The sequence below is a fragment of the Gossypium arboreum genome, chromosome 7 (genome assembly GCF_025698485.1).
Source record: "Gossypium arboreum isolate Shixiya-1 chromosome 7, ASM2569848v2, whole genome shotgun sequence".
NCBI classification, from domain to species: domain Eukaryota; kingdom Viridiplantae; phylum Streptophyta; class Magnoliopsida; order Malvales; family Malvaceae; genus Gossypium; species Gossypium arboreum.
Window position 1 is genome coordinate 24,609,910 of NC_069076.1, and position 9,598 is coordinate 24,619,507.

Here is a 9,598-nt window from a genome sequence, read left to right on the forward strand (position 1 = left end):
AATTTAACCGGATATAGCTACTCGCTCAAATGCCTTGGGACATAGCCCGATTATAGTAACTTCGCACAAATGCCTTGGGACTTAACCCGGATTTAGTAACTCGCACAAATGCCTTCGGATCTTAGTCCGGATATAATAACTCGCACAAATGCCTTCGGATATAGTCACTTAGCACAAAAGCCTTCGGGACTTAGCCCGGATATCATTCGAATAACCAAGCACATATATCAATAAATCATGACACATCCCGTATTTCATTTTCATTACCAAAGCTCAAACACAAGACACTTATCACACTTGCAATTTCGGCTCAATAGCCACATACAAAGAGCATGATTTTGATTTGCTTAAAACATGATCTAATCAAATCATAATCTAAGTTCCATTACTCGAAAACTTACCTCGGATGTTGTCGAACCGATTTCGATGGCTATTCGACCACTTTTTCCTTCCCTTTATCGGATTTAGTTCCCCTTTGCTCTTGAGCTTAATTTAACAAATAAATTGATTTAATCATTTGAGTATCAAAAAGAGGATCTCAAGGTACTTAGCCCATATATATTCATTAGACATTAAAGTCACATATGTACGAAATCATGAATCTAACTCAACACATTAGTCCACACTCTCTTTGAGCCGATTATCTAAGCCAAGATAAAGCATCAATATGCTTGCCTCTAACCGAATACATGCACACCAATCCATCTCATGTGGCCGAATATGCATGTCTATGTTGAGGCCAATTATATACTTAATACCACACATAAATGGCATACATTTTACTAACTAATGCATTACATATTGTAACTCAATACGCATCCATCATTTACTCCATAACCGAAACACCATCATATGTAAATATATACCTTGAGATAATATATATGTCATACCAATACATCATGAGCAAACATATATATATATGTGAAAGAGCCGAATCACAAGTTGATTATAACCAAATATAAACATATATCCAAAACACAAATCTTACCTATCATGCAATAAGCATAAATCATACTTATGGATATACCATGGCCAATACTTCCAACAACACCAAATAAAAAATATACTTCATGGATCTAAGGTAGACCCAAGAAAGGAACTCATAATCATCAAGATGTAAGCAAACTATCATTGTTCATCTAGATTTAGCATGAAACACAACCATCACCCTTATTAATCTCCATAGCCGAAAACCTCACTTATTCCAAAATCACAATTTCAACATGGGTTACCAACAATAACTTGATATCTCACTCAAAATCAACTAGGATTTCAAGAACTAGTATCAACTTCCTTACCTTAATATCGACCTGAGATGACCGATTGCTTCACTCCTTTCTTCCTCCTCTCAATTCGGCCAAGAAGAACCAAAGAACACCACTTGTTTTCTTTCTTCCTTAGAACTTTCAGCCAAAAGAAATGAAAAAGGATGGACACTTTTTTTTCTTCTTTCCCTCAACTCACGACAATGGGGGGGGGGGAAACACTCACACACATTCTTTCCTTTTTTTTTTCCATTTCTTTATTACCCATACTCCTTATTTTATTTTTCCTAACATACATCACTAACATAACATGTTTGTGACATGTTTCCACTCATAGCATGGCCGGCCACTATGTTTTAATTTGGCTAATTTGACATGCAAGGACAAGCACTTTCCCACATGTATTAATAGGCCACTTTAGCACTTGCCTAGCATATTTCTAAATTGTCTCACATAAGTCCCTACTAATAAATTTCACATACACTAACCAAATTAAAGTATGGAACTATCACACAAGCATTTACGCACATCATAAACACAGAATATAATCTTTAATTATTTATAAGACTCGGTTTCGTGGTCCCAAAACCACTTTCCGACTAGGGTCAATTTAGGGCTGTCACACCCCCTCCTTAAATTTTTCAGGTAATCCTCAGTAGGTGGTTCGATGTAAGGGAGGACTCGGAGGTGGTCACACTACGAACAGCTTTAAATATTCGTATTTTCTTTTACATTACTTAATCTTTGGGTTTTTGATGTAATAAGGCCCTTTTTCTAAATTTTCTAGCTTTTAATTTGGGGGTTTTTAACTATTAAAAGTAGAGCGCGGTTTTTCAAAATGATATATGTTGTCATAACACCACGTTTTCGCAACATTGTTGAAATGCTTCCGCAACAACCATGTTTTTAAAAGTAAGGCTGGTTTAAAATGGTTAACAAATAATTAAGTTGACTTTAGAATTAAACAAAAGCGTTTTTCTCTTTCAATCGAGATTGTAACAACCCAATTTAGGGCCTAGTTGGAATAGTGGTCTCGAGACCACAAATTTGAAGTTATAAAATTTATTTTATTACAATTATGAGGTTGTAACATGATTATAATAGTACATGAAAAATTTGGTGAGTCAATTTTAACATTTGTGAGCCCGATTGCAAAAAAAGACTAAATTGCATAAAAGGTAAAAGTTGTTTTTTCGTACCCAAATGTGTTAAATAGCTAGAGAACTAAAATTAGGGGATTTTAAAGAGACCCCTAGAAGCAAGGTGGCCAGCCATAGGAAGCAAAATTGGTCAAATAGTCAAAGTTTAGGTGAATGATGTCATGAGTTGGTGATAAAATAATGCCTAAAAAGCCTAGCTATTATTTTCTTCTTCTCCATGTCTTCTCCCTACAAAAAATATCAGAAAAAGAGGGGTTTTTGAAGCTTTTAAATTTCAGCAACTTAGTACCTCAACAAGTAAGTGATTCCTATGTCCCTAGTTAATAATTTTTGCACTTTTGAGACCATTAAAGCTTAAGCTTTCAAATGAGGGGTCTATTTTGCAAAATGATTGAGAGTTTAGGGTTTTTCCATGAAAGGATTTGTGTTGTTTTCTAAGTTTTTATGGAAGAATATGAGTCCTAGTTGTGACATAAACAACTTTTGTGAAAGGTATTAGCATGAAAACACCTAAAAGGACTATTTTGTGTAAGTTGCCAAATAGGTAATATGAGTGTGAAATAGTGAGATTTTGTGATTTCTATAGCAGTAAAAAGAGTTTAACTAGGCTACAAAGAAATTCGATAAAAATTGATTTTCGAGCATAGGGGTAAAATGGTCATTTTTCCAAAGTTTAGGGGCAAAATGATCATTTTTCCAAAGATGTGAATTTATGATTGCCTAATTGTAATTAGTGACTAAATGAGTGCATTTTTTTATTGCCAAAATCGAACCTAGACCGGGGCAAAGCCAAGCAATCCGACTAAACAGACTAGTCAAGTATATTTTGTAAATCAAGGTAAGTTGTATGTAAATAATACGACTACATTGTTAATGTATGTATTTGAATTGTCATTGAATTGATATAGTATGAATTGCTGGATTGTGAACTGAGATTGTATATTAATGATTGAGATAGTGGAATGGTCTAGTTGAGACCCTAGGAAACAAACCGGATATTCATGCCATAACGTTCAGATTTCTTGTGTGCCAGTGTAAGACATGTCTGGGACATGCATCGGCCACATTATGAGTGCCAGTATAAGACCATGTCTGGGACATGGCATCGACACAGAGACGAGTGCCAGTGTAAGACATGTCTGGGACATGCATTGGCCTCAACGATGATAGCCAGTGTAGGACATATATAGGACACGTGTAACACCCCGATCCCGAGACCATCACCGGTGTCGGACACGAGGGGTTAACAAGTCAAGTCCACATATTTTGCCCACCAATTTGACATTTCCAGTCGGGCTGGAAAACTACGTCACTATCGCCTTAAAAATCATATCTCGAGTTTCAAAACTCGGAAACTGGTTTCGTAAATTTTCCCTGAATTTAGACTCATATATCCATTTATGGATTTATTTCTAGAATTTTTGGTCAGGCCAATTGGTACAGTTTATTAGTTAAAGTCACCCCTGTTACAGGGATCGACTGCTCTGACCTTCGCACGTTACAACTTGAATATCTCTCTGTACAGGGCTTTAATACTGATTCCGTTTGTTTCTAATGAAACTAGACTCAAAATGGAATCTGCACATATAAGGCATGACTCCTAATTCTTTCTGGATAATTTATAGTAAATTTTTAAAGTTGCGACAGGGGACCCAGAAACCATTCTGGCCCTGTCTCACAATAGCTTTAATATCTCTTAACAAGTAACTCCTATGACCATTTCGTTTCTTCCATATGAAAATAGACTCATCAAGGTTCATTTACATAGCTGATTCACTATTTAATACCATTCCTACAAATTTTGGTGATTTTTCACATTCACGTTACTGCAGCTGACAGCATCTGTTTTAAGGTAGGTCTTACTTATTTTGTAGTCTCCATGAACCAACTAGTCTTGCCATACATAGGTCCACATATGATCATTTTAACCATGCCAATGGCTGATCATGTGACCAACATTCCCATTTCCAATTCATAGTCACATCATGACACCATATATATATATACAAACCGCAAATAGTCTAAGTTCATTCTTCACTTTTACGAGCCGTTTTGCATGGCCGTACACATATACATCACCACATTTTTAAACCAACAAGGGTAGTCCTATACATGCCATTTCAAAGTTCAACCAAAATTTATACCAAAATAGAGGCGTTGATAGTGTGGATGACTTGACTTTAATGATCCCGAATCCGATTGCTATCGAGCAAAATCTATAAGACAGAGAGCCAAAGCAACGGGTAAGCATTTTTATGCTTAGTAAGTCTCAAGGAATAAAATCAGCTTTAATTAAAGCATTACATTCACATAACCAAATACATCATTTCACTAATACACATTCACATAATCATACTTACTTCACCATCCCAACTCTTAGGTTCATACACAAATAACGGCTTCGTTAAGGCCGATAACTCGTTCCATCATAGGAGCGGATATGCATACGCTTACTCCTAGCGCATAAGCACACACCACACTTACCTTGTCATTGGGAAATTTCACAAGTGCATTAGCTAAAATTTTCCAGCAAGCTTATAATTTTCAAATCACATACCTTTGAGTTTAACCGGATATCGCTACTCGTTCAATCGCCTTGGGACATAGCCCGGTTATGGTAACCCGCACCAAGGCCTACGGACTTAACCCGGATATCACGATTTGCACAAATGCCTTGGTCTTAGCCGGATAGAATGACTTCGCACGAATTCCTTGGTCTTAGCCGGATGTAGCCACTAGCACAATTGCCTTGGTCTTAACCGGTTATAATTTCCAGCATAATTGTCTTGAGGCTTAGCCGGATATCATTCAATTTCTCATGCACACATACATCAATAATCATTGGACATACATATTTATTTTTGTTACTAAGGCTCAAACACAATTATAATCACTAGCATAATCGCCTTCGGGACTTAGCCCGGGTATCATTCGAATACTCATACACACATAAATCAATAATCAATACATCCATATTTCATTCCACATAATTCAAGTAAGGTCACTTCTTGAGGACTTACCTCGGATGTTGTCGAACGGCTTTTACGGCTATTCGATTACTTTTTCCTTCCCCTTGTCCAATTGTGGCCCTCTAAGCTCTTGAGCTAATTCAAACAAATTCAATTTATTAAAACCTCATTGTGCTAGCTTATGGCCGAATATGACAAGGAGTTTAAATGGTCATATGGCCACCCTTTAGCTTGAATACACAATGGTCATGCACATTTTATACTACATCAAGCAATTCAATACAATTCATTCGAGCATCAAGGAAAAGCTAAGGCCATCAATAGGCTACCTAAGGCCGAATATACTTGTCCATGTTGAGGCCAATTATGCACTTAATACCACACAAAAACAGCATGCATTTTACTAGTTAATGCTTTGCATATTGTAGCTCAAAACTTATAATATAGCATCAAGCACTCATATGTGTGCTAGGCCGAATGTGCTTGCAATTTCACAATCATTCTTCAACATCTTCTTCTTTAAACAAACATATTCATCACTTACTTCATAACCAAAACATCATGTGCAAACATATATATACATATATGAGCATGGTCAATTTCAAGGTGTCCATAGCCATCCAAAACACACACATTTTAACTAACATGCAAGAAGCATGAACCATGCTCATGAATGCATCATGGCGAATATGACAATCATGCCCCTTTTCAACTTCAATCATGGTTAAACAAAAGAAAACTCAAAGTCTTACTCAAGATGGCTACAAAGAAATCTCAAGAGTAGACAATCCATCATTGCATGCATCATCATCAAGCTTCACACTTAGCATGCAATGGCTTTATCACCATAACAACTTTGGCCAAATACCATTTCCATGGCATAACAAAGATTTGAGCCATGGCTAACATGCACATCAAGTTAGCAACCCAAAACATGCATGAAACTCCTAACACAACCTCATACATACCTTAATCTTGATGCCAATTTAGCCAAATCACCTTCTAGATCTCTTCTAAACCAAGCATGAAGCAAAAATCCTCTTTCTTCCTCCTTATGATTTTCAGCCAAAAGGATGAGAAAGGAAGAACACAACAAATTTTTTCTTCCTTCTTTCTCAACTCACGCAAGGGGGATTACCACACTCACACACATTTTTTTTTCATTTTTTTATCACCCATACACCTTTGTTTATTATTTCACCCTAATGCACCAACAAAACATGTTTCATGACATGTTTAGCCCATCCTCCTTGTCATGGCCGGCCACCACCTATAAAGGGGAATTTGACATGCAAGTCCATTATTTTGCATGCATGCTTTAATTAGTCATCACACATTTCCCTATCATACTTTCAAAGTTCACTACTAAGTCCTTTCTTGTGGAATTCACCCTTATAACACTAAATCAATCATCATAAAATGTCATACATGAGCACACACATATTATAGGCATCAAAATAAATTTTTAATTATTTTTATGCCTCGGTTTTGTGGTCCCGAAACCACATTCCGACTAGGGTCAATTTTGGGCTGTCACAACTCTCCCCACTTAAGAAATTTTCGTCCCCGAAAATCTACCGGTAAATAGGTTTGGATATCGCTCCTTCATAGAGTTCTCGGTCTCCCAAGTAGCTTCTTCTATCCCGTGCTTGAGCCATAACACTTTCACTAGCGGAACCCGCTTGTTTCGCAACTCTTTCACTTCTCGTGATAGGATACGAATCGGTTCTTCCTCATAACTCATATTAGCTTGAATTTCAATTTCTGATGGACTAATCACGTGCAATGGATCGGATCTATCGTGTCGAAGCATCGAAACGTGAAAGACATCGTGAACCTTTTCGAGTTCAGGGGGTAAAATCAAACGATATGCCACTGGACCGACTCGCTCGGATATCTCATATGGCCCAATGAACCTCGGGCTCAACTTGCCCTTACGGTAGAATCGAGTATCTTTTTCCAAGCGATACCTTGAGAAACACTTTATCACCCACGATACTCGATATCCTTACGCTTCAGTCGCGTCACGACTTCGACGATCGGAGGCTATCTTGAGACTTTCACGGATTACTTTCACTTTCATTCGGCATCCCTAATCAAATCCACCGAAAATCTTGCTTTCACCAAGCTCGGTCCAAATCAATGGTGTACGGCATTTACGACCGTATAAGGCCTCGTAGGGTGCCATCTTAATACTTGATTGAAAGTCGTTGTTGTAAGCGAATTCAATCAACGGCAAATACCGTTCCCATGAACCACTAAACTCGAGGACGCAACATCTTAACATATCCTCAAGTATCCGAATTATCCACTCGGATTGACCATCGGTTTGGGGTGAAAAGCGGTCTGAAATGCAACTTGGTACCCAAAACTTCTTGCAACTTTTTCCAAAATCGCGAGGTAAATCTCGGATCTCTATTCGACACGATGGAAATAGGCACCCGTGTAATCTCACAATCTGAGAAAGCGTCGATTCGGCTAATTTGTCCATTGAAAAATCCGTGACGTCGGGACAAAGTGAGCGACTTAGTCAATCGATCTACCACGACCCAAACCGCATCCTTCTTACTGCGACAATGGCGGTCCGGATACAAAGTCCATTGTGACTCGATCCCATTTCCACTCGGGTATCGTGATTGGATGAAGTAATCCGAAGGCACCGATGTTCCGCTTTCACTTGTTGACATATTAAACATCTCGAAACAAAGTCGAGATGTCTCGCTTCATACCATGCCACCAAAACCGACGCGTTTCAAATCATTGTACATCTTCGTACTCCCGGGTGGATTGCCATTCGGCTACAATGGGCTTCATTGAATTATCGAAATGAGTTCAATTCTTTGGAACACACAGACGACTTTTGAACCTCCAACAATCGTCATCATCAATTTGAAATTCGAGTCCTTGTTGGAACACACTCGGCCGTTTTTTGCACCAACTCGTCGTCGACTTTCTCGAGCTTCTCGAATTTGAGGTATCAATAGTGGTTTGGCTTTCAATTCAGCTACTAACACACTATCGGATCGAGCAGACAAGTGCATCGTTCATCGCTCAGAAGCGAATAATGATTTACTGACTCAAGGCATCCGCAACCACATTCACCTTTCCGGGGTGATAGTCAATGACCAGCTCATAATCCTTTAACAGTTCAAGCCAACGCCTTTGTCGCAGATTTAAGTCTCTTTGGGTCATCAAATATTTGAGACTTTTGTGATCCGAGTACACATGGCACCTTTCACCAAATAAGTAATGTCGCCAAATCTTTAAGGCGAACACGATGGCGGCCAATTCGAGATCATGGGTCGAATAATTTTTTTCTCGTGTGGCTTCAATTGCCTCGACACATAGGCTACAACTCGACCTTCTTGCATCAATATGCAACCTAACCCAAGGAGGGAGACGTCACTATAGATGACAAACTCTTTTCCAGATTCGGGTTGCACTAGAATTGGGGCTTTAGTCAAATAAGTCTTCAGTTGATCGAAACTTTTTGGCATTTCTCGTCCATTCGAACTTAACATCCTTTTGGAGTAACCGTCATCGGCGTGGCTATCGTTGAGAAACCTTTACAAATCGTCGGTAATGAATGGCAAGCCCCAAAAGCTCAGAACCTCGGTAATATTTCTGAGGCTTCCAATTAAGTATGGCTGAAATTTTATTGGGTCGACTCGAATACCGATCGAGATACCACATGACCCAAGAAGCTAACCTCTCTTAACGTAACTCACCCTGCTTGAACTTAGCATATAATTGCTTATCCCTTAAAATTTGTAGCACTAACGCGGGGGTTCAAGATGTTCGATCTCATTTCTTGAATAGACCAAGATGTCATCAATGAACACGACTACGAATCGATCCAAATATGGTCGAAGATCCGATTCATTAAATCCATAAATACCGTAGGGCATTAGTGAGCCCAAACGGCATCACTAGGAACTCATAGTGACCATATCTCGTTCAAGGCGTCTTGGGTACGTCCGAATCTCGGATTCGCAATTGATAATAGCCCGATCTCAAATCTATTTTCGAGAACACCGAGGCTCCTTGATTGATCGAACAAGTCATCGATACGTGGTAACGGATATTTGTTCTTTATCGTCGCTTTATTAAGTCGACGATAGTCGATGCACACCGCATGGTTCCATCCTTCTTTTCACGAACAACACCGGCGCACCCAAGGCGAGAAACTTCGGCGAGCAAAACC